Raw genomic sequence first — 26,586 nt, forward strand, 5'->3', positions numbered from 1 at the left:
GCACTCTTCCTTGGGAGAGCTAGATTTCCTCAGCCCTCTTATGGCTCCAGGAAATGTGTTCTCTCATGTCCTCCACGTCATGCAAATCTGCCTCATTGCCCTAGGCTGAAGGGCACTGAGAAACCAAAACTGCTTCGCATTCCTTCCACAAAGTCATAGCTTAAGGCCCCATCCTTACAGGAGAAAGTCGGCTTGCGTTTCTGTTGTAACCAAAGCGCAATTCTTCCTCTTACACGGCAGGGTTTTAGAAGAAGCTAAGCGCGATAGCATACCTAGAGCGCTCCTTGGGGGAGGCGGTTGGCTACACGCAGAACTCCGTGCCAAATAAACTTTATTCAAGGAAGGGACCAGTGGGTAGCTTGAGGGTCCATTTACTTGGTAGAAATCACAAGGAGGTAGGCTGCGTGTTCGCTGGAAACGGGGACCTGATGGCACAAGCCTTACTTTCCCATTTTGAATGCTCCATTCATGCTGCCTTGAAGCTACCTAAATAACAATTTTAGGACGGGTCTCTAGTCACTGTAGGCAGGGGTCTGGGAAGGGAACGAGTGTTCTCTACATCAACAGGGTGCTTTTATAGTCTGGGTGGGAGCTTCTCCTGAGAAGCTCTAGAGCTAAAAGGAAACATGACGTGAGTCCTTTCCTCAAGGTAAAGCCTTGAATAGCCCTACCGAAGCTAAGTTTGGAGCAGTTTCCTTGAGGCATTAGTTTCAGGTCTGTTTTCTTTTAAGGTTAGTAAGCTTTTCAAGACAGCGAGGACCTCGCGTGGGCACCCTATTCCCTGCAAGAACACCGAGTACCGGCAGGCTCCACTGGGCTGCTAAGAAACATCCAGGCCCGGAAACCTTTCCCAGTCACTCTGTGTATTTTGAGTGTAGGGCAACACACTGCACTCTTCCTTGGGAGAGCTAGATTTCCTCAGCCCTCTTATGGCTCCAGGGAATGTGTTCTATCTTGTCCTCCACGTCATGCAAACCTGCCTCATTGCCCTGGGCTGAAGGGCTCTGAGAAACCAAAGCTGCTTCGCATTCCTTCCACAAAGTCATAGCTTAAGGCCCCATCCTTACAGGAGAAAGTCGGCTTGCCTTCCTGCTGTAAACAAAGCACAGTTCTTCCTCTTACACTACATGGTTTTAGAAGAAGCCCAGCGCGATAGCATACCTAGAGCGCTCCTTGGGGGAGGCGGTTGGCTACACGCAGAACTCCGTGCCAAATAAACTTTATTTAAGGAAGGGACCAGTTTGTAGCCAGAGTGTATATTTACTTGGTAGAAATCACAAGGAGGTAGGCTGCATGTTCGCTGGAAACGGGGACCTGATGGCACAGGCCTTGTTTTCCCATTTTGAATGCTCCAGTCATGCTGCCTTGAAGCTACCTAAATAACAGTTTTAGGACGGGTCTCTAGTCACTGTAGGCAGGGGTCTGGGAAGGGAACGAGTGTTCTCTACATCAACAGGGTGCTTTTATAGCCTGGGTGGGAGCTTCTCCTGAGAAGCTCTAGAGCTAAAAGGAAACATGACGTGAGTCCTTTCCGCAAGGTAAAGCCTTCAATAGCCCTGCCGAAGCTAAGTTTGGAGCAGTTTCCTTGAGGCATTAGTTTCAGGTCAGTTTTCTTTTAAGGTTAGTAAGCTTTTCAAGACAGCGAGGACCTCGCGTGGGCACCCTATTCCCTGCAAGAACACCGAGTACCGGCAGGCTCCACTGGGCTGCTAAGAAACATCCAGGCCCGGAAACCTTTCCCAGTCACTCTGTGTATTTTGAGTGTAGGGCAACACACTGCACTCTTCCTTGGGAGAGCTAGATTTCCTCAGCCCTCTTATGGCTCCAGGGAATGTGTTCTCTCTTGTCCTCCACGTCATGCAAACCTGCCTCATTGCCCTGGGCTGAAGGGCACTGAGAAACCAAAGCTGCTTCGCATTCCTTCCACAAAGTCATAGCTTAAGGCCCCATCCTTACAGGAGAAAGTCGGCTTGCCTTCCTGCTGTAAACAAAGCACAGTTCTTCCTCTTACACTACATGGTTTTAGAAGAAGCCCAGCGCGATAGCATACCTAGAGCGCTGCTTGGGGGAGGCGGTTGGCTACACGCAGAACTCCGTGCCAAATAAACTTTATTTAAGGAAGGGACCAGTTTGTAGCCAGAGTGTATATTTACTTGGTAGAAATCACAAGGAGGTAGGCTGCGTGTTCGCTGGAAACGGGGACCTGATGGCACAAGCCTTGCTTTCCCATTTTGAATGCTCCATTCATGCTGCCTTGAAGCTACCTAAATAACAGTTTTAGGACGGGTCTCTAGTCACTGTAGGCAGGGGTCTGGGAAGGGAACGAGTGTTCTCTACATCAACAGGGTGCTTTTATAGCCTGGGTGGGAGCTTCTCCTGAGAAGCTCTAGAGCTAAAAGGAAACATGACGTGAATCCTTTCCGCAAGGTAAAACCTTGAATAGCCCTGCCGAAGGTAAGTTTGGAGCAGTTTCCTTGAGGCATTAGTTTCAGGTCAGTTTTCTTTTAAGGTTAGTAAGCTTTTCAAGACAGCGAGGACCTCACGTGGGCACCCTATTCCCTGCAAGAACACCGAGTACCGGCAGGCTCCACTGGGCTGCTAAGAAACATCCAAGCCCGGAAATCTTTCCCAGTCACTCTGTGTATTTTGAGTGTAGGGCAACACACTGCACTCTTCCTTGGGAGAGCTAGATTTCCTCAGCCCTCTTATGGCTCCAGGAAATGTGTTCTCTCATATCCTCCACGTCATGCAAATCTGCCTCATTGCCCTAGGCTGAAAGGCACTGAGAAAGCAAAACTGCTTCGCATTCCTTGCACTAAGTCATAGCTTAGGACCCCATCCTTACAGGAGAAAGTCGGCTTGCGTTCCTGCTGTAACCAAAGCACAGTTCTTCCTCTTACTCGGCAGGGTTTTAGAAGAAGCTAAGCGCGATAGCATACCTAGAGCGCTCCTTGGGGGAGGCGGTTGGCTACACGCAGAACTCCGTTACAAATAAACTTTATTCAAGGAAGGGACCAGTGGGTAGCTTGAGGGTACATTTACTTGGTAGAAATCACAAGGAGGTAGGCTGCATGTTCGCTGTAAACGGGGACCTGATGGCACAAGCCTTGCTTTCCCATTTTGAATGCTCCATTCAGGCTGCCTTGAAGCTACCTAAATAACAGTTTTAGGACGGGTCTCTAGTCACTGTAGGCAGGGCTCTGGGAAGGGAACGAGTGTTCTCTACATCAACAGGTTGCTTTCGTAGCCTGAGTGGGAGCATCTCCTGAGACGCTGTAGAGCTAAAAGGAAACTTGACGAGTCCTTTCCTCAAGGTAAAGCCTTGAATAGCCCTGCCAGAGCTAAGCTTGGAGCAGTTTCATTGAGGCATTAGTTTCAGATCTGTTTTCTTTTAAGGTTAGTAAGCTTTTCAAGACACCGAGGACCTCGCCTGGGCACCCTATTCCCTGTAAGAACACCGAGTACGGGCAGGCTCCACTGGGCTGCTAAGAAACATCCAGGCCCGGAAAACTTTCCCAGTCACTCTGTGTATTTTGAGTGTAGGGCAACACACTGCACTCTTCCTTGGGAGAGCTAGATTTCCTCAGCCCTCTTATGGCTCCAGGGAATGTGTTCTCTCTTGTCCTCCACGTCATGCAAACCTGCCTCATTGCCCTGGGCTGAAGGGCACTGAGAAACCAAAGCTGCTTCGCATTCCTTCCACAAAGTCATACCTTAAGGCCCCATCCTTTCAGGAGAAAGTCGGCTTGCCTTCCTGCTGTAAACAAAGCACAGTTCTTCCTCTTACACTACTTGCTTTTAGAAGAAGCCCAGCGCGATAGCATACCTAGAGCGCTGCTTGGGGGAGGCGGTTGGCTACACGCAGAACTCCGTGCCAAATAAACTTTATTTAAGGAAGGGACCAGTTTGTAGCCAGAGTGTATATTTACTTGGTAGAAATCACAAGGAGGTAGGCTGCGTGTTCGCTGGAAACGGGGACCTGATGGCACAAGCCTTGCTTTCCCATTTTGAATTCTCCATTCATGCTGCCTTGAAGCTACCTAAATAACAGTTTTAGGACGGGTCACTAGTCACTGTAGGCAGGGGTCTTGGAAGGGAACGAGTGTTCTCTACATCAACAGGGTGCTTTTATAGCCTGGGTGGGAGCTTCTCCTGAGAAGCTCTAGAGCTAAAAGGAAACATGACGTGAGTCCTTTCCACAAGGTGAAGCCTTGAATAGCCCTGCCGAAGCTAAGTTTGGAGCAGTTTCCTTGAGGCAGTAGTTTCAGGTCAGTTTTCTTTTAAGGTTAGTAAGCTTTTCAAGACAGCGAGGACCTCACGTGGGCACCCTATTCCCTGCAAGAACACCGAGTACCGGCAGGCTCCACTGGGCTGCTAAGAAACATCCAAGCCCGGAAATCTTTCCCAGTCACTCTGTGTATTTTGAGTGTAGGGCAACACACTGCACTCTTCCTTGGGAGAGCTAGATTTCCTCAGCCCTCTTATGGCTCCAGGAAATGTGTTCTCTCATATCCTCCACGTCATGCAAATCTGCCTCATTGCCCTAGGCTGAAAGGCACTGAGAAAGCAAAACTGCTTCGCATTCCTTGCACTAAGTCATAGCTTAGGACCCCATCCTTACAGGAGAAAGTCGGCTTGCGTTCCTGCTGTAACCAAAGCACAGTTCTTTCTCTTACTCGGCAGGGTTTTAGAAGAAGCTAAGCGCGATAGCATACCTAGAGCGCTCCTTGGGGGAGGCGGTTGGCTACACGCAGAACTCCGTTACAAATAAACTTTATTCAAGGAAGGGACCAGTGGGTAGCTTGAGGGTACATTTACTTGGTAGAAATCACAAGGAGGTAGGCTGCATGTTCGCTGTAAACGGGGACCTGATGGCACAAGCCTTGCTTTCCCATTTTGAATGCTCCATTCATGCTGCCTTGAAGCTACCTAAATAACAGTTTTAGGACGGGTCTCTAGTCACTGTAGGCAGGGCTCTGGGAAGGGAACGAGTGTTCTCTACATCAACAGGTTGCTTTCGTAGCCTGAGTGGGAGCCTCTCCTGAGACGCTGTAGAGCTAAAAGGAAACTTGACGAGTCCTTTCCTCAAGGTAAAGCCTTGAATAGCCCTGCCAGAGCTAAGCTTGGAGCAGTTTCATTGAGGCATTAGTTTCAGATCTGTTTTCTTTTAAGGTTAGTAAGCTTTTCAAGACACCGAGGACCTCGCCTGGGCACCCTATTCCCTGTAAGAACACCGAGTACGGGCAGGCTCCACTGGGCTGCTAAGAAACATCCAGGCCCGGAAACCTTTCCCAGTCACTCTGTGTATTTTGAGTGTAGGGCAACACACTGCACTCTTCCTTGGGAGAGCTAGATTTCCTCAGCCCTCTTATGGCTCCAGGGAATGTGTTCTCTCTTGTCCTCCACGTCATGCAAACCTGCCTCATTGCCCTAGGCTGAAGGGCACTGAGAAACCAAAACTGCTTCGCATTCCTTCCACAAAGTCATAGCTTAAGGCCCCATCCTTACAGGAGAAAGTCGGGTTGCGTTTCTGTTGTAACCAAAGCGCAATTCTTCCTCTTACACGGCAGGGTTTTAGAAGAAGCCCAGCGCGATAGCATACCTAGAGCGCTGCTTGGGGGAGGCGGTTGGCTACACGGAGAACTCCGTGCCAAATAAACTTTATTTAAGGAAGGGACCAGTTTGTAGCCAGAGTGTATATTTACTTGGTAGAAATCACAAGGAGTTAGGCTGCGTGTTCGCTGGAAACGGGGACCTGATGGCACAAGCCTTGCTTTCCCATTTCGAATTCTCCATTCATGCTGCCTTGAAGCTACCTAAATAACAGTTTTAGGACGGGTCTCTATTCACTGTAGGCAGGGCCCTGGGAAGGGAACGAGTGTTCTCTCCATCAACAGGGTGCTTTCATAGCCTGGGTGGGCGCCTCTCCTGAGAAGCTCTAGAGCTAAAAGGAAACATGACGTGAGTCCTTTCCGCAAGGTAAAGCCTTGAATAGCCCTGCCGAAGCTAAGTTTGGAGCAGTTTCCTTGAGGCATTAGTTTCAGGTCTGTTTTCTTTTAAGGTTAGTAAGCTTTTCAAGACAGCGAGGACCTCGCGTGGGCACCCTATTCCCTGCAAGAACACCGAGTACCGGCAGGCTCCACTGGGCTGCTAAGAAACATCCAGGCCCGGAAACCTTTCACAGTCACTCTCTGTATTTTGAGTGTAGGGCAACACACTGCACTGTTCCTTGGGAGAGCTAGATTTCCTCAGCCCTCTTATGGCTCCAGGGAATGTGTTCTCTCATGTCCTCCACGTCATGCAAACCTGCCTCATTGCCCTAGGCTGAAAGGCACTGAGAAAGCAAAACTGCTTCGCATTCCTTGCACTAAGTCATAGCTTAGGACCCCATCCTTACAGGAGAAAATCGGCTTGCGTTCCTGCTGTAACCAAAGCACAGTTCTTCCTCTTACTCGGCAGGGTTTTAGAAGAAGCTAAGCGCGATAGCATACCTAGAGCGCTCCTTGGGGGAGGCGGTTGGCTACACGCAGAACTCCGTTACAAATAAACTTTATTCAAGGAAGGGACCAGTGGGTAGCTTGAGGGTAAATTTACTTGGTAGAAATCACAAGGAGGTAGGCTGCATGTTCACTGTAAACGGGGACCTGATGGCACAAGCCTTGCTTTCCCATTTTGAATGCTCCATTCATGCTGCCTTGAAGCTACCTAAATAACAGTTTTAGGACGGGTCTCTAGTCACTGTAGGCAGGGCTCTGGGAAGGGAACGAGTGTTCTCTACATCAACAGGTTGCTTTCGTAGCCTGAGTGGGAGCCTCTCCTGAGACGCTGTAGAGCTAAAAGGAAACTTGACGAGTCCTTTCCTCAAGGTAAAGCCTTGAATAGCCCTGCCAGAGCTAAGCTTGGAGCAGTTTCATTGAGGCATTAGTTTCAGATCTGTTTTCTTTTAAGGTTAGTAAGCTTTTCAAGACACCGAGGACCTCGCCTGGGCACCCTATTCCCTGTAAGAACACCGAGTACGGGCAGGCTCCACTGGGCTGCTAAGAAACATCCAGGCCCGGAAACCTTTCCCAGTCACTGTGTGTATTTTGAGTGTAGGGCAACACACTGCACTCTTCCTTGGGAGAGCTAGATTTCCTCAGCCCTCTTATGGCTCCAGGGAATGTGTTCTCTCTTGTCCTCCACGTCATGCAAACCTGCCTCATTGCCCTGGGCTGAAGGGCACTGAGAAACCAAAGCTGCTTCGCATTCCTTCCACAAAGTCATACCTTAAGGCCCCATCCTTTCAGGAGAATGTCGGCTTGCCTTCCTGCTGTAAACAAAGCACAGTTCTTCCTCTTACACTACATGGTTTTAGAAGAAGCCCAGCGCGATAGCATACCTAGAGCGCTGCTTGGGGCAGGCGGTTGGCTACACGCAGAACTCCGTGCCAAATAAACTTTATTTAAGGAAGGGACCAGTTTGTAGCCAGAGTGTATATTTACTTGGTAGAAATCACAAGGAGGTAGGCTGCGTGTTCGCTGGAAACGGGGACCTGATGGCACAAGCCTTGCTTTCCCATTTTGAATTCTCCATTCATGCTGCCTTGAAGCTACCTAAATAACAGTTTTAGGACGGGTCTCTAGTCACTGTAGGCAGGGGTCTGGGAAGGGAACGAATGTTCTCTACATCAACAGGGTGCTTTTATAGCCTGGGTGGGAGCTTCTCCTGAGAAGTTCTAGAGCTAAAAGGAAACATGACGTGAGTCCTTTCCGCAAGGTAAAGCCTTGAATAGCCCTGCCGAAGCTAAGTTTGGAGCAGTTTCCTTGAGGCATTAGTTTCAGGTCTGTTTTCTTTTAAGGTTAGTAAGCTTTTCAAGACAGCGAGGACCTCACGTGGGCACCCTATTCCCTGCAAGAACACCGAGTACCGGAAGGCTCCACTGGGCTGCTACGAAACATCCAGGCCCGGAAACCTTTCCCAGTCACTCTGTGTATTTTGAGTGTAGGGCAACACACTGCACTCTTCCTTGGGAGAGCTAGATTTCCTCAGCCCTCTTATGGCTCCAGGGAATGTGTTCTCTCTTGTCCTCCATGTCATGCAAACCTGCCTCATTGCCCTGGGCTGAAGGGCACTGAGAAACCAAAGCTGCTTCGCATTCCTTCCACAAAGTCATAGCTTAAGGCCCCATCCTTACAGGAGAAAGTCGGCTTTCCTTCCTTCTGTAAAGAAAGCACAGTTCTTCCTCTTACACTACTTGCTTTTAGAAGAAGCCCAGCGCGATAGCATACCTAGAGCGCTGCTTGGGGGAGGCTGTTGGCTACACGCAGAACTCCGTGCCAAATAAACTTTATTTAAGGAAGGGACCAGTTTGTAGCCAGAGTGTATATTTACTTGGTAGAAATCACAAGGAGGTAGGCTGCGTGTTCGCTGGAAACGGGGACCTGATGGCACAAGCCTTGCTTTCCCATTTTGAATTCTCCATTCATGCTGCCTTGAAGCTACCTAAATAACAGTTTTAGGACGGGTCACTAGTCACTGTAGGCAGGGGTCTGGGAAGGGAACGAGTGTTCTCTACATCAACAGGGTGCTTTTATAGCCTGGGTGGGAGCTTCTCCTGAGAAGCTCTAGAGCTAAAAGGAAACATGACGTGAGTCCTTTCCACAAGGTGAAGCCTTGAATAGCCCTGCCGAAGCTAAGTTTGGAGCAGTTTCCTTGAGGCAGTAGTTTCAGGTCAGTTTTCTTTTAAGGTTAGTAAGCTTTTCAAGACAGCGAGGACCTCACGTGGGCACCCTATTCCCTGCAAGAACACGGAGTACCGGCAGGCTCCACTGGGCTGCTAAGAAACATCCAGGCCCGGAAACCATTCCCAGTCACTCTGTGTATTTTGAGTGTAGGGCAACACACTGCACTCTTCCTTGGGAGAGCTAGATTTCCTCAGCCCTCTTATGGCTCCAGGAAATGTGTTCTCTCATATCCTCCACGTCATGCAAATCTGCCTCATTGCCCTAGGCTGAAAGGCACTGAGAAAGCAAAACTGCTTCGCATTCCTTGCACTAAGTCATAGCTTAGGACCGCATCCTTACAGGAGAAAGTCGGCTTGCGTTCCTGCTGTAACCAAAGCACAGGTCTTCCTCTTACTCGGCAGGGTTTTAGAAGAAGCCCAGCGCGATAGCATACCTAGAGCGCTGCTTGGGGGAGGCGGTTGGCTACACACAGAACTCCGTTACAAATAAACTTTATTCAAGTAAGGGACCAGTGGGTAGCTTGAGGGTACATTTACTTGGTAGAAATCACAAGGAGGTAGGCTGCATGTTCGCTGTAAACGGGGACCTGATGGCACAAGCCTTGCTTTCCCATTTTGAATGCTCCATTCATGCTGCCTTGAAGCTACCTAAATAACAGTTTTAGGACGGGTCTCTAGTCACTGTAGGCAGGGGTCTGGGAAGGGAACGAGTGTTCTCGACATCAACAGGTTGCTTTCGTAGCCTGAGTGGGAGCCTCTCCTGAGACGCTGTAGAGCTAAAAGGAAACTTGACGAGTCCTTTCCTCAAGGTAAAGCCTTGAATAGCCCTGCCAGAGCTAAGCTTGGAGCAGTTTCATTGAGGCATTAGTTTCAGATCTGTTTTCTTTTAAGGTTAGTAAGCTTTTCAAGACACCGAGGACCTCGCCTGGGCACCCTATTCCCTGCAAGAACACCGAGTACGGGCAGGCTCCACTGGGCTGCTAAGAAACATCCAGGCCCGGAAACCTTTCCCAGTCACTCTGTGTATTTTGAGTGTAGGGCAACACACTGCACTCTTCCTTGGGAGAGCTAGATTTCCTCAGCCCTCTTATGGCTCCAGGGAATGTGTTCTCTCTTGTCCTCCACGTCATGCAAACCTGCCTCATTGCCCTGGGCTGAAGGGCACTGAGAAACCAAAGCTGCTTCGCATTCCTTCCACAGAGTCATACCTTAAGGCCCCATCCTTACAGGAGAAAGTCGGCTTGCCTTCCTGCTGTAAACAAAGCACAGTTCTTCCTCTTACACTACATGGTTTTAGAAGAAGCCCAGCGCGATAGCATACCTAGAGCGCTGCTTGGGGGAGGCGGTTGGCTACACGCAGAACTCCGTGCCAAATAAACTTTATTTAAGGAAGGGACCAGTTTGTAGCCAGAGTGTATATTTACTTGGTAGAAATCACAAGGAGGTAGGCTGCGTGTTCGCTGGAAACGGGGACCTGATGGCACAAGCCTTGCTTTCCCATTTTGAATTCTCCATTCATGCTGCCTTGAAGCTACCTAAATAACAGTTTTAGGACGGGTCTCTAGTCACTGTAGGCAGGGGTCTGGGAAGGGAACGAATGTTCTCTACATCAACAGGGTGCTTTTATAGCCTGGGTGGGAGCTTCTCCTGAGAAGCTCTAGAGCTAAAAGGAAACATGACGTGAGTCCTTTCCGCAAGGTAAAGCCTTGAATAGCCCTGCCGAAGCTAAGTTTGGAGCAGTTTCCTTGAGGCATTAGTTTCAGGTCTGTTTTCTTTTAAGGTTAGTAAGCTTTTCAAGACAGCGAGGACCTCACGTGGGCACCCTATTCCCTGCAAGAACACCGAGTACCGGAAGGCTCCACTGGGCTGCTACGAAACATCCAGGCCCGGAAACCTTTCCCAGTCACTCTGTGTATTTTGAGTGTAGGGCAACACACTGCACTCTTCCTTGGGAGAGCTAGATTTCCTCAGCCCTCTTATGGCTCCAGGGAATGTGTTCTCTCTTGTCCTCCATGTCATGCAAACCTGCCTCATTGCCCTGGGCTGAAGGGCACTGAGAAACCAAAGCTGCTTCGCATTCCTTCCACAAAGTCATAGCTTAAGGCCCCATCCTTACAGGAGAAAGTCGGCTTTCCTTCCTGCTGTAAACAAAGCACAGTTCTTCCTCTTACACTACTTGCTTTTAGAAGAAGCCCAGCGCGATAGCATACCTAGAGCGCTGCTTGGGGGAGGCGGTTGGCTACACGCAGAACTCCGTGCCAAATAAACTTTATTTAAGGAAGGGACCAGTTTGTAGCCAGAGTGTATATTTACTTGGTAGAAATCACAAGGAGGTAGGCTGCGTGTTCGCTGGAAACGGGGACCTGATGGCACAAGCCTTGCTTTCCCATTTTGAATTCTCCATTCATGCAGCCTTGAAGCTACCTAAATAACAGTTTTAGGACGGGTCACTAGTCACTGTAGGCAGGGGTCTGGGAAGGGAACGAGTGTTCTCTACATCAACAGGGTGCTTTTATAGCCTGGGTGTGAGCTTCTCCTGAGAAGCTCTAGAGCTAAAAGGAAACATGACGTGAGTCCTTTCCACAAGGTGAAGCCTTGAATAGCCCTGCCGAAGCTAAGTTTGGAGCAGTTTCCTTGAGGCAGTAGTTTCAGGTCAGTTTTCTTTTAAGGTTAGTAAGCTTTTCAAGACAGCGAGGACCTCACGTGGGCACCCTATTCCCTGCAAGAACACCGAGTACCGGCAGGCTCCACTGGGCTGCTAAGAAACATCCAGGCCCGGAAACCATTCCCAGTCACTCTGTGTATTTTGAGTGTAGGGCAACACACTGCACTCTTCCTTGGGAGAGCTAGATTTCCTCAGCCCTCTTATGGCTCCAGGAAATGTGTTCTCTCATATCCTCCACGTCATGCAAATCTGCCTCATTGCCCTAGGCTGAAAGGCACTGAGAAAGCAAAACTGCTTCGCATTCCTTGCACTAAGTCATAGCTTAGGACCCCATCCGTACATGAGAAAGTCGGCTTGCGTTCCTGCTGTAACCAAAGCACAGTTCTTCCTCTTACTCGGCAGGGTTTTAGAAGAAGCTAAGCGCGATAGCATACCTAGAACGCTCCTTGGGGGAGGCGGTTGGCTACACGCAGAACTCCGTTGCAAATAAACTTTATTCAAGGAAGGGACCAGTGGGTAGCTTGAGGGTACATTTACTTGGTAGAAATCACAAGGAGGTAGGCTGCATGTTCGCTGGAAACGGGGACCTGATGGCACAAGCCTTGCTTTCCCGTTTTGAATGCTCCATTCATGCTGCCTTGAAGCTACCTAAATAACAGTTTTAGGACGGGTCTCTAGTCACTGTAGGCAGGGCTCTGGGAAGGGAACGAGTGTTCTCTACATCAACAGGTTGCTTTCGTAGCCTGAGTGGGAGCCTCTCCTGAGACGCTGTAGAGCTAAAAGGAAACTTGACGAGTCCTTTCCTCAAGGTAAAACCTTGAATAGCCCTGCCAGAGCTAAGCTTGGAGCAGTTTCATTGAGGCATTAGTTTCAGATCTGTTTTCTTTTAAGGTTAGTAAGCTTTTCAAGACACCGAGGACCTCGCCTGGGCACCCTATTCCCTGCAAGAACACCGAGTACAGGCAGGCTCCACTGGGCTGCTAAGAAACATCCAGGCCCGGAAACCTTTCCCAGTCACTCTGTGTATTTTGAGTGTAGGGCAACACACTGCACTCTTCCTTGGGAGAGCTAGATTTCCTCAGCCCTCTTATGGCTCCAGGGAATGTGTTCTCTCTTTTCCTCCACGTCATGCAAACCTGTTTCATTGCCCTGGGCTGAAGGGCACTGAGAAACCAAAGCTGCTTCCCATTCCTTCCACAAAGTCATAGCTTAAGGCCCCAACCTTACAGGAGAAAGTCGGCTTGCCTTCCTGCTGTAAACAAAGCACAGTTCTTCCTCTTACACTACTTGGTTTTAGAAGAAGCCCAGCGCGATAGCATACCTAGAGCGCTGCTTGGGGGAGGCGGTTGGCTACACGCAGAACTCCGTGCCAAATAAACTTTATTTAAGGAAGGGACCAGTTTGTAGCCAGAGTGTATATTTACTTGGTAGAAATCACAAGGAGGTAGGCTGCGTGTTCGCTGGAAACGGGGACCTGATGGCACAAGCCTTGCTTTCCCATTTTGAATTCTCCATTCATGCTGCCTTGAAGCTACCTAAATAACAGTTTTAGGACGGGTCTCTAGTCACTGTAGGCAGGGGTCTGGGAAGGGAACGAGTGTTCTCTACATCAACAGGGTGCTTTTATAGCCTGGGTGGGAGCTTCTCCTGAGAAGCTCTAGAGCTAAAAGGAAACATGACGTGAGTCCTTTCCGCAAGGTAAAACCTTGAATAGCCCTGCCGAAGCTAAGTTTGGAGCAGTTTCCTTGAGGCATTAGTTTCAGGTCAGTTTTCTTTTAAGGTTAGTAAGCTTTTCAAGACAGCGAGGACCTCACGTGGGCACCCTATTCCCTGCAAGAACACCGAGTACCGGCAGGCTCCACTGGGCTGCTACGAAACATCCAGGCCCGGAAACCTTTCCCAGTCACTCTGTGTATTTTGAGTGTAGGGCAACACACTGCACTCTTCCTTGGGAGAGCTAGATTTCCTCAGCCCTCTTATGGCTCCAGGAAATGTGTTCTCTCATATCCTCCACGTCATGCAAATCTGCCTCATTGCCCTAGGCTGAAAGGCACTGAGAAAGCAAAACTGCTTCGCATTCCTTGCACTAAGTCATAGCTTAGGACCCCATCCTTACAGGAGAAAGTCGGCTTGCGTTCCTGCTGTAACCAAAGCACCGTTCTTCCTCTTACTCGGCAGGGTTTTAGAAGAAGCTAAGCGCGATAGCATACCTAGAGCGCTCCTTGGTGGAGGCGGGTGGCTACACGCAGAACTCCGTGCCAAATAAACTTTATTCAAGGAAGGGACCAGTGGGTAGCTTGAGGGTACATTTACTTGGTGAAATCACAAGGAGGTAGGCTGCGTGTTCGCTGGAAACGGGGACCTGATGGCACAAGCCTTACTTTCCCATTTTGAATGCTCCATTCATGCTGCCTTGAAGCTACCTAAATAACAATTTCAGGACGGGTCTCTAGTCACTGTAGGCAGGGGTCTGGGAAGGGAACGAGTGTTCTCTTCATCAACAGGGTGCTTTTATAGCCTGGGTGGGAGCTTCTCCTGAGAAGCTCTAGAGCTAAAAGGAAACATGACGTGAGTCCTTTCCGCAAGGTAAAACCTTGAATAGCCCTGCCGAAGCTAAGTTTGGAGCAGTTTCCTTGAGGCATTAGTTTCAGGTCTGTTTTCTTTTAAGGTTAGTAAGCTTTTCAAGACAGCGAGGACCTCGCCTGGGCACCCTATTCCCTGCAAGAACACCGAGTACAGGCAGGCTCCACTGGGCTGCTAAGAAACATCCAGGCCCGGAAACCTTTCCCAGTCACTCTGTGTATTTTGAGTGTAGGGCAACACACTGCACTCTTACTTGGGAGAGCTAGATTTCCTCAGCACTCTTATGGCTCCACGAAATGTGTTCTCTCATGTCCTCCACGTCATGCAAACCTGCCTCATTTCCCTAGGGTGAAGGGCACTGAGAAACCAAAACTGCTTCGCATTCCTTCCACAAAGTCATAGCTTAAGGCCCCATCCTTACAGGAGAATGTCGGCTTGCGTTTCTGTTGTAACCAAAGCGCAATTCTTCCTCTTACACGGCAGGGTTTTAGAAGAAGCCCAGCGCGATAGCATACCTAGAGCGCTGCTTGGGGGAGGCGGTTGGCTACACGCAGAACTCCGTGCCAAATAAACTTTATTTAAGGAAGGGACCAGTTTGTAGCCAGAGTGTATATTTACTTGGTAGAAATCACAAGGAGGTAGGCTGCGTGTTCGCTGGAAACGGGGACCTGATGGCACAAGCCTTGCTTTCCCATTTTCAATGCTCCATTCATGCTGCCTTGAAGCTACCTAAATAACAGTTTTAGGACGGGTCTCTATACACTGTAGGCAGGGCCCTGGGAAGGGAACGAGTGTTCTCTCCATCAACAGGGTGCTTTCATAGCCTGGGTGGGCGCCTCTCCTGAAAAGCTCTAGAGCTAAAAGGAAACATGACGTGAGTCCTTTCCGCAAGGTAAAGCCTTGAATAGCCCTGCCGAAGCTAAGTTTGGAGCAGTTTCCTTGAGGCATTAGTTTCAGGTCTGTTTTCTTTTAAGGTTAGTAAGCTTTTCAAGACAGTGAGGACCTCGCGTGGGCACCCTATTCCCTGCAAGAACACCGAGTACCGGCAGGCTCCACTGGGCTGCTAAGAAACATCCAGGCCCGGAAACCTTTCACAGTCACTCTCTGTATTTTGAGTGTAGGGCAACACACTGCACTGTTCCTTGGGAGAGCTAGATTTCCTCAGCCCTCTTATGGCTCCAGGGAATGTGTTCTCTCATGTCCTCCACGTCATGCAAACCTGCCTCATTGCCATGGGCTGAAGGGCACTGAGAAACCAAAGCTGCTTCGCATTCCTTCCACAAAGTCATACCTTAAGGCCCCATCCTTACAGGAGAAAGTCGGCTTGCCTTCCTGCTGTAAACAAAGCACAGTTCTTCCTCTTACACTACTTGCTTTTAGAAGAAGCCCAGCGCGATAGCATACCTAGAGCGCTGCTTGGGGGAGGCGGTTGGCTACACGCAGAACTCCGTGCCAAATAAACTTTATTTAAGGAAGGGACCAGTTTGTAGCCAGAGTGTATATTTACTTGGTAGAAATCACAAGGAGGTAGGCTGCGTGTTCGCTGGAAACGGGGACCTGATGGCACAAGCCTTGCTTTCCCATTTTGAATTCTCCATTCATGCAGCCTTGAAGCTACCTAAATAACAGTTTTAGGACGGGTCTCTAGTCACTGTAGGCAGGGGTCTGGGAAGGGAACGAGTGTTCTCTACATCAACAGGGTGCTTTTATAGCCTGGGTGGGAGCTTCCCCTGAGAAGCTCTAGAGCTAAAAGGAAACATGACGTGAGTCGTTTCCGCAAGGTAAAGCCTTGAAGAGCCCTGCCGAAGCTAAGTTTGGAGCAGTTTCCTTGAGGCATAAGTTTCAGGTCAGTTTTCTTTTAAGGTTAGTAAGCTTTTCAAGACAGCGAGGACTTCACGTGGGCACCCTATTCCCTGCAAGAACACCGAGTACCGGCAGGCTCCACTGGGCTGCTACGAAACATCCAGGCCCGGAAACCTTTCCCAGTCACTCTGTGTATTTTGAGTGTAGGGCAACACACTGCACTCTTCCTTGGGAGAGCTAGATTTCCTCAGCCCTCTTATGGCTCCAGGGAATGTGTTCTCTCTTGTCCTCCATGTCATGCAAACCTGCCTCATTGCCCTGGGCTGAAGGGCACTGAGAAACCAAAGCTGCTTCGCATTCCTTCCACAAAGTCATAGCTTAAGGCCCCATCCTTACAGGAGAAAGTCGGCTTTCCTTCCTGCTGTAAACAAAGCACAGTTCTTCCTCTTACACTACTTGCTTTTAGAAGAAGCCCAGCGCGATAGCATACCTAGAGCGCTGCTTGGGGGAGGCGGTTGGCTACACGCAGAACTCCGTGCCAAATAAACTTTATTTAAGGAAGGGACCAGTTTGTAGCCAGAGTGTATATTTACTTGGTAGAAATCACAAGGAGGTAGGCTGCGTGTTCGCTGGAAACGGGGACCTGATGGCACAAGCCTTGCTTTCCCATTTTGAATTCTCCATTCATGCAGCCTTGAAGCTACCTAAATAACAGTTTTAGGACGGGTCACTAGTCACTGTAGGCAGGGGTCTGGGAAGGGAACGAGTGTTCTCTACATCAACAGGGTGCTTTTATAGCCTGGGTGGGAGCTTCTCCTGAGAAGCTCTAGAGCTAAAAGGAAACATGACGTGAGTCCTTTCCACAAGGTGAAGCCTTGAATAGCCCTGCCGAAGCTAAGTTTGGAGCAGTTTCCTTGAGGCAGTAGTTTCAGGTCAGTTTTCTTTTAAGGTTAGTAAGCTTTTCAAGACAGCGAGGACCTCACGTGGGCACCCTATTCCCTGCAAGAACACCGAGTACCGGCAGGCTCCACTGGGCTGCTAAGAAACATCCAGGCCCGGAAACCTTTCCCAGTCACTCTGTGTATTTTGAGTGTAGGGCAACACACTGCACTCTTCCTTGGGAGAGCTAGATTTCCTCAGCCCTCTTATGGCTCCAGGAAATGTGTTCTCTCATATCCTCCACGTAATGCAAATCTGCCTCATTGCCCTAGGCTGAAAGGCACTGAGAAAGCAAAACTGCTTCGCATTCCTTGCACTAAGTCATAGCTTAGGACCCCATCCGTACATGAGAAAGTCGGCTTGCGTTCCTGCTGTAACCAAAGCACAGTTCTTCCTCTTACTCGGCAGGGTTTTAGAAGAAGCTAAGCGCGATAGCATACCTAGAACGCTCCTTGGGGGAGGCGGTTGGCTACACGCAGAACTCCGTTGCAAATAAACTTTATTCAAGGAAGGGACCAGTGGGTAGCTTGAGGGTACATTTACTTGGTAGAAATCACAAGGAGGTAGGCTGCATGTTCGCTGTAAACGGGGACCTGATGGCACAAGCCTTGCTTTCCCATTTTGAATGCTCCATTCATGCTGCCTTGAAGCTACCTAAATAACAGTTTTAGGACGGGTCTCTAGTCACTGTAGGCAGGGCTCTGGGAAGGGAACGAGTGTTCTCTACATCAACAGGTTGCTTTCGTAGCCTGAGTGGGAGCCTCTCCTGAGACGCTGTAGAGCTAAAAGGAAACTTGACGAGTCCTTTCCTCAAGGTAAAGCCTTGAATAGCCCTGCCAGAGCTAAGCTTGGAGCAGTTTCATTGAGTCATTAGTTTCAGATCTGTTTTCTTTTTAGGTTAGTAAGCTTTTCAAGACACCGAGGACCTCGCCTGGGCACCCTATTCCCTGCAAGAACACCGAGTACAGGCAGGCTCCACTGGGCTGCTAAGAAACATCCAGGCCCGGAAACCTTTCCCAGTCACTCTGTGTATTTTGAGTGTAGGGCAACACACTGCACTCTTCCTTGGGAGAGCTAGATTTCCTCAGCCCTCTTATGGCTCCAGGGAATGTGTTCTCTCTTGTCCTCCACGTCATGCAAACCTGTTTCATTGCCCTGGGCTGAAGGGCACTGAGAAACCAAAGCTGCTTCCCATTCCTTCCACAAAGTCATAGCTTAAGGCCCCATCCTTACAGGAGAAAGTCGGCTTGCCTTCCTGCTGTAAACAAAGCACAGTTCTTCCTCTTACACTACTTGGTTTTAGAAGAAGCCCAGCGCGATAGCATACCTAGAGCGCTGCTTGGGGGAGGCGGTTGGCTACACGCAGAACTCCGTGCCAAATAAACTTTATTTAAGGAAGGGACCAGTTTGTAGCCAGAGTGTATATTTACTTGGTAGAAATCACAAGGAGGTAGGCTGCGTGTTCGCTGGAAACGGGGACCTGATGGCACAAGCCTTGCTTTCCCATTTTGAATTCTCCATTCATGCTGCCTTGAAGCTACCTAAATAACAGTTTTAGGACGGGTCTCTAGTCACTGTAGGCAGGGGTCTGGGAAGGGAACGAGTGTTCTCTACATCAACAGGGTGCTTTTATAGCCTGGGTGGGAGCTTCTCCTGAGAAGCTCTAGAGCTAAAAGGAAACATGACGTGAGTCCTTTCCGCAAGGTAAAACCTTGAATAGCCCTGCCGAAGCTAAGTTTGGAGCAGTTTCCTTGAGGCATTAGTTTCAGGTCAGTTTTCTTTTAAGGTTAGTAAGCTTTTCAAGACAGCGAGGACCTCACGTGGGCACCCTATTCCCTGCAAGAACACCGAGTACCGGCAGGCTCCACTGGGCTGCTACGAAACATCCAGGCCCGGAAACCTTTCCCAGTCACTCTGTGTATTTTGAGTGTAGGGCAACACACTGCACTCTTCCTTGGGAGAGCTAGATTTCCTCAGCCCTCTTATGGCTCCAGGAAATGTGTTCTCTCATATCCTCCACGTCATGCAAATCTGCCTCATTGCCCTAGGCTGAAAGGCACTGAGAAAGCAAAACTGCTTCGCATTCCTTGCACTAAGTCATAGCTTAGGACCCCATCCTTACAGGAGAAAGTCGGCTTGCGTTCCTGCTGTAACCAAAGCACAGTTCTTCCTCTTACTCGGCAGGGTTTTAGAAGAAGCTAAGCGCGATAGCATACCTAGAGCGCTCCTTGGGGGAGGCGGGTGGCTACACGCAGAACTCCGTGCCAAATAAACTTTATTCAAGGAAGGGACCAGTGGGTAGCTTGAGGGTACATTTACTTGGTGAAATCACAAGGAGGTAGGCTGCGTGTTCGCTGGAAACGGGGACCTGATGGCACAAGCCTTACTTTCCCATTTTGAATGCTCCATTCATGCTGCCTTGAAGCTACCTAAATAACAATTTCAGGACGGGTCTCTAGTCACTGTAGGCAGGGGTCTGGGAAGGGAACGAGTGTTCTCTCCATCAACAGGGTGCTTTCATAGCCTGGGTGGGCGCCTCTCCTGAAAAGCTCTAGAGCTAAAAGGAAACATGACGTGAGTCCTTTCCGCAAGGTAAAGCCTTGAATAGCCCTGCCGAAGCTAAGTTTGGAGCAGTTTCCTTGAGGCATTAGTTTCAGGTCTGTTTTCTTTTAAGGTTAGTAAGCTTTTCAAGACAGCGAGGACCTCGCGTGGGCACCCTATTCCCTGCAAGAACACCGAGTACCGGCAGGCTCCACTGGGCTGCTAAGAAACATCCAGGCCCGGAAACCTTTCACAGTCACTCTCTGTATTTTGAGTGTAGGGCAACACACTGCACTGTTCCTTGGGAGAGCTAGATTTCCTCAGCCCTCTTATGGCTCCAGGGAATGTGTTCTCTCATGTCCTCCACGTCATGCAAACCTGCCTCATTGCCATGGGCTGAAGGGCACTGAGAAACCAAAGCTGCTTCGCATTCCTTCCACAAAGTCATACCTTAAGGCCCCATCCTTACAGGAGAAAGTCGGCTTGCCTTCCTGCTGTAAACAAAGCACAGTTCTTCCTCTTACACTACTTGCTTTTAGAAGAAGCCCAGCGCGATAGCATACCTAGAGCGCTGCTTGGGGGAGGCGGTTGGCTACACGCAGAACTCCGTGCCAAATAAACTTTATTTAAGGAAGGGACCAGTTTGTAGCCAGAGTATATATTTACTTGGTAGAAATCACAAGGAGGTAGGCTGCGTGTTCGCTGGAAACGGGGACCTGATGGCACAAGCCTTGCTTTCCCATTTTGAATTCTCCATTCATGCAGCCTTGAAGCTACCTAAATAACAGTTTTAGGACGGGTCTCTAGTCACTGTAGGCAGGGGTCTGGGAAGGGAACGAGTGTTCTCTACATCAACAGGGTGCTTTTATAGCCTGGGTGGGAGCTTCCCCTGAGATGCTCTAGAGCTAAAAGGAAACATGACGTGAGTCGTTTCCGCAAGGTAAAGCCTTGAAGAGCCCTGCCGAAGCTAAGTTTGGAGCAGTTTCCTTGAGGCATAAGTTTCAGGTCAGTTTTCTTTTAAGGTTAGTAAGCTTTTCAAGACAGCGAGGACCTCACGTGGGCACCCTATTCCCTGCAAGAACACCGAGTACCGGCAGGCTCCACTGGGCTGCTACGAAACATCCAGGCCCGGAAACCTTTCCCAGTCACTCTGTGTATTTTGAGTGTAGGGCAACACACTGCACTCTTCCTTGGGAGAGCTAGATTTCCTCAGCCCTCTTATGGCTCCAGGGAATGTGTTCTCTCTTGTCCTCCATGTCATGCAAACCTGCCTCATTGCCCTGGGCTGAAGGGCACTGAGAAACCAAAGCTGCTTCGCATTCCTTCCACAAAGTCATAGCTTAAGGCCCCATCCTTACAGGAGAAAGTCGGCTTTCCTTCCTGCTGTAAACAAAGCACAGTTCTTCCTCTTACACTACTTGCTTTTAGAAGAAGCCCAGCGCGATAGCATACCTAGAGCGCTGCTTGGGGGAGGCGGTTGGCTACACGCAGAACTCCGTGCCAAATAAACTTTATTTAAGGAAGGGACCAGTTTGTAGCCAGAGTGTATATTTACTTGGTAGAAATCACAAGGAGGTAGGCTGCGTGTTCGCTGGAAACGGGGACCTGATGGCACAAGCCTTGCTTTCCCATTTTGAATTCTCCATTCATGCAGCCTTGAAGCTACCTAAATAACAGTTTTAGGACGGGTCACTAGTCACTGTAGGCAGGGGTCTGGGAAGGGAACGAGTGTTCTCTACATCAACAGGGTGCTTTTATAGCCTGGGTGGGAGCTTCTCCTGAGAAGCTCTAGAGCTAAAAGGAAACATGACGTGAGTCCTTTCCACAAGGTGAAGCCTTGAATAGCCCTGCCGAAGCTAAGTTTGGAGCAGTTTCCTTGAGGCAGTAGTTTCAGGTCAGTTTTCTTTTAAGGTTAGTAAGCTTTTCAAGACAGCGAGGACCTCACGTGGGCACCCTATTCCCTGCAAGAACACCGAGTACCGGCAGGCTCCACTGGGCTGCTAAGAAACATCCAGGCCCGGAAACCTTTCCCAGTCACTCTGTGTATTTTGAGTGTAGGGCAACACACTGCACTCTTCCTTGGGAGAGCTAGATTTCCTCAGCCCTCTTATGGCTCCAGGAAATGTGTTCTCTCATATCCTCCACGTAATGCAAATCTGCCTCATTGCCCTAGGCTGAAAGGCACTGAGAAAGCAAAACTGCTTCGCATTCCTTGCACTAAGTCATAGCTTAGGACCCCATCCGTACATGAGAAAGTCTGCTTGCGTTCCTGCTGTAACCAAAGCACAGTTCTTCCTCTTACTCGGCAGGGTTTTAGAAGAAGCTAAGCGCGATAGCATACCTAGAACGCTCCTTGGGGGAGGCGGTTGGCTACACGCAGAACTCCGTTGCAAATAAACTTTATTCAAGGAAGGGACCAGTGGGTAGCTTGAGGGTACATTTACTTGGTAGAAATCACAAGGAGGTAGGCTGCATGTTCGCTGTAAACGGGGACCTGATGGCACAAGCCTTGCTTTCCCATTTTGAATGCTCCATTCATGCTGCCTTGAAGCTACCTAAATAACAGTTTTAGGACGGGTCTCTAGTCACTGTAGGCAGGGCTCTGGGAAGGGAACGAGTGTTCTCTACATCAACAGGTTGCTTTCGTAGCCTGAGTGGGAGCCTCTCCTGAGACGCTGTAGAGCTAAAAGGAAACTTGACGAGTCCTTTCCTCAAGGTAAAGCCTTGAATAGCCCTGCCAGAGCTAAGCTTGGAGCAGTTTCATTGAGGCATTAGTTTCAGATCTGTTTTCTTTTTAGGTTAGTAAGCTTTTCAAGACACCGAGGACCTCGCCTGGGCACCCTATTCCCTGCAAGAACACCGAGTACAGGCAGGCTCCACTGGGCTGCTAAGAAACATCCAGGCCCGGAAACCTTTCCCAGTCACTCTGTGTATTTTGAGTGTAGGGCAACACACTGCACTCTTCCTTGGGAGAGCTAGATTTCCTCAGCCCTCTTATGGCTCCAGGGAATGTGTTCTCTCTTGTCCTCCACGTCATGCAAACCTGTTTCATTGCCCTGGGCTGAAGGGCACTGAGAAACCAAAGCTGCTTCCCATTCCTTCCACAAAGTCATAGCTTAAGGCCCCATCCTTACAGGAGAAAGTCGGCTTGCCTTCCTGCTGTAAACAAAGCACAGTTCTTCCTCTTACACTACTTGGTTTTAGAAGAAGCCCAGCGCGATAGCATACCTAGAGCGCTGCTTGGTGGAGGCGGTTGGCTACACGCAGAACTCCGTGCCAAATAAACTTTATTTAAGGAAGGGACCAGTTTGTAGCCAGAGTGTATATTTACTTGGTAGAAATCACAAGGAGGTAGGCTGCGTGTTCGCTGGAAACGGGGACCTGATGGCACAAGCCTTGCTTTCCCATTTTGAATTCTCCATTCATGCTGCCTTGAAGCTACCTAAATAACAGTTTTAGGACGGGTCTCTAGTCACTGTAGGCAGGGGTCTGGGAAGGGAACGAGTGTTCTCTACATCAACAGGGTGCTTTTATAGCCTGGGTGGGAGCTTCTCCTGAGAAGCTCTAGAGCTAAAAGGAAACATGACGTGAGTCCTTTCCGCAAGGTAAAACCTTGAATAGCCCTGCCGAAGCTAAGTTTGGAGCAGTTTCCTTGAGGCATTAGTTTCAGGTCAGTTTTCTTTTAAGGTTAGTAAGCTTTTCAAGACAGCGAGGACCTCACGTGGGCACCCTATTCCCTGCAAGAACACCGAGTACCGGCAGGCTCCACTGGGCTGCTACGAAACATCCAGGCCCGGAAACCTTTCCCAGTCACTCTGTGTATTTTGAGTGTAGGGCAACACACTGCACTCTTCCTTGGGAGAGCTAGATTTCCTCAGCCCTCTTATGGCTCCAGGAAATGTGTTCTCTCATATCCTCCACGTCATGCAAATCTGCCTCATTGCCCTAGGCTGAAAGGCACTGAGAAAGCAAAACTGCTTCGCATTCCTTGCACTAAGTCATAGCTTAGGACCCCATCCTTACAGGAGAAAGTCGGCTTGCGTTCCTGCTGTAACCAAAGCACAGTTCTTCCTCTTACTCGGCAGGGTTTTAGAAGAAGCTAAGCGCGATAGCATACTTAGAGCGCTCCTTGGGGGAGGCGGGTGGCTACACGCAGAACTCCGTGCCAAATAAACTTTATTCAAGGAAGGGACCAGTGGGTAGCTTGAGGGTACATTTACTTGGTGAAATCACAAGGAGGTAGGCTGCGTGTTCGCTGGAAACGGGGACCTGATGGCACAAGCCTTACTTTCCCATTTTGAATGCTCCATTCATGCTGCCTTGAAGCTACCTAAATAACAATTTCAGGACGGGTCTCTAGTCACTGTAGGCAGGGGTCTGGGAAGGGAACGAGTGTTCTCTACATCAACAGGGTGCTTTTATAGCCTGGGTGGGAGCTTCTCCTGAGAAGCTCTAGAGCTAAAAGGAAACATGACGTGAGTCCTTTCCTCAAGGTAAAGCCTTGAATAGCCCTACCGAAGCTAAGTTTGGAGCAGTTTCCTTGAGGCATTAGTTTCAGGTCTGTTTTCTTTTAAGGTTAGTAAGCTTTTCAAGACACCGAGGACCTCGCGTGGGCACCCTATTCCCTGCAAGAACACCGAGTACCGGCAGGCTCCACTGGGTTGCTAAGAAACATCCAGTCCCGGAAACCTTTCCCAGTCACTCTGTGTATTTTGAGTGTAGGGCAACACACTGCTCTCTTCCTTGGGAGAGCTAGATTTCCTCAGCACTCTTAAGGCTCCAGGAAATGTGTTCTCTCATGTCCTCCACGTCATGCAAACCTGCCTCATTGCCCTAGGCTGAAGGGCACTGAGAAACCAAAACTGCTTCGCATTCCTTCCACAAAGTCATAGCTTAAGGCCCCATCCTTACAGGAGAAAGTCGGCTTGCGTTTCTGTTGTAACCAAAGCGCAATTCTTCCTCTTACACGGCAGGGTTTTAGAAGAAGCCCAGCGCGATAGCATACCTAGAGCGCTGCTTGGGGGAGGCGGTTGGCTACACGCAGAACTCCGTGCCAAATAAACTTTATTTAAGGAAGGGACCAGTTTGTAGCCAGAGTGTATATTTACTTGGTAGAAATCACAAGGAGTTAGGCTGCGTGTTCGCTGGAAACGGGGACCTGATGGCACAAGCCTTGCTTTCCCATTTTGAATGCTCCATTCATGCTGCCTTGAAGCTACCTAAATAACAGTTTTAGGACGGGTCTCTAGTCACTGTAGGCAGGGCTCTGGGAAGGGAACGAGTGTTCTCTACATCAACAGGTTGCTTTCGTAGCCTGAGTGGGAGCCTCTCCTGAGACGCTGTAGAGCTAAAAGGAAACTTGACGAGTCCTTTCCTCAAGGTAAAGCCTTGAATAGCCCTGCCAGAGCTAAGCTTGGAGAAGTTTCATTGAGGCATTAGTTTCAGATCTGTTTTCTTTTAAGGTTAGTAAGCTTTTCAAGACACCGAGGACCTCGCCTGGGCACCCTATTCCCTGCAAGAACACCGAGTACGGGCAGGCTCCACTGGGCTGCTAAGAAACATCCAGGCCCGGAAACCTTTCCCAGTCACTCTGTGTATTTTGAGTGTAGGGCAACACACTGCACTCTTCCTTGGGAGAGCTAGATTTCCTCAGCCCTCTTATGGCTCCAGGGAATGTGTTCTCTCTTGTCCTCCACGTCATGCAAACCTGCCTCATTGCCCTGGGCTGAAGGGCACTGAGAAACCAAAGCTGCTTCTCATTCCTTCCACAAAGTCATACCTTAAGGCCCCATCCTTACAGGAGAAAGTCGGCTTGCCTTCCTGCTGTAAACAAAGCACAGTTCTTCCTCTTACACTACATGGTTTTAGAAGAAGCCCAGCGCGATAGCATACCTAGAGCGCTCCTTGGGGGAGGCGGTTGGCTACACGCAGAACTCCGTGCCAAATAAACTTTATTTAAGGAAGGGACCAGTTTGTAGCCAGAGTGTATATTTACTTGGTAGAAATCACAAGGAGGTAGGCTGCGTGTTCGCTGGAAACGGGGACCTGATGGCACAAGCCTTGCTTTCCCATTTTGAATTCTCCATTCATGCTGCCTTGAAGCTACCTAAATAACAGTTTTAGGACGGGTCTCTAGTCACTGTAGGCAGGGGTCTGGGAAGGGAACGAGTGTTCTCTACATCAACTGGGTGCTTTTATAGCCTGGGTGGGAGCTTCTCCTGAGAAGCTCTAGAGCTAAAAGGAAACATGACGTGAGTCCTTTCCGCAAGGTAAAGCCTTGAATAGCCCTGCCGAAGCTAAGTTTGGAGCAGTTTCCTTGAGGCATAAGTTTCAGGTCAGTTTTCTTTTAAGGTTAGTAAGCTTTTCAAGACAGCGAGGACCTCACGTGGGCACCCTATTCCCTGCAAGAACACCGAGTACCGGCAGGCTCCACTGGGCTGCTACGAAACATCCAGGCCCGGAAACCTTTCCCAGTCACTCTGTGTATTTTGAGTGTAGGGCAACACACTGCACTCTTCCTTGGGAGAGCTAGATTTCCTCAGCCCTCTTATGGCTCCAGGGAATGTGTTCTCTCTTGTCCTCCATGTCATGCAAACCTGCCTCATTGCCCTGGGCTGAAGGGCACTGAGAAACCAAAGCTGCTTCGCATTCCTTCCACAAAGTCATAGCTTAAGGCCCCATCCTTACAGGAGAAAGTCGGCTTTCCTTCCTGCTGTAAACAAAGCACAGTTCTTCCTCTTACACTACTTGCTTTTAGAAGAAGCCCAGCGCGATAGCATACCTAGAGCGCTGCTTGGGGGAGGCGGTTGGCTACACGCAGAACTCCGTGCCAAATAAACTTTATTTAAGGAATGGACCAGTTTGTAGCCAGAGTGTATATTTACTTGGTAGAAATCACAAGGAGGTAGGCTGCGTGTTCGCTGGAAACGGGGACCTGATGGCACAAGCCTTGCTTTCCCATTTTGAATTCTCCATTCATGTAGCCTTGAAGCTACCTAAATAACAGTTTTAGGACGGGTCACTAGTCACTGTAGGCAGGGGTCTGGGAAGGGAACGAGTGTTCTCTACATCAACAGGGTGCTTTTATAGCCTGGGTGGGAGCTTCTCCTGAGAAGCTCTAGAGCTAAAAGGAAACATGACGTGAGTCCTTTCCACAAGGTGAAGCCTTGAATAGCCCTGCCGAAGCTAAGTTTGGAGCAGTTTCCTTGAGGCAGTAGTTTCAGGTCAGTTTTCTTTTAAGGTTAGTAAGCTTTTCAAGACAGCGAGGACCTCACGTGGGCACCCTATTCCCTGCAAGAACACCGAGTACCGGCAGGCTCCACTGGGCTGCTAA

This window comes from Eschrichtius robustus, chromosome 17 (genome assembly GCF_028021215.1).
Source record: "Eschrichtius robustus isolate mEscRob2 chromosome 17, mEscRob2.pri, whole genome shotgun sequence".
Lineage (NCBI taxonomy): Eukaryota > Metazoa > Chordata > Mammalia > Artiodactyla > Eschrichtiidae > Eschrichtius > Eschrichtius robustus.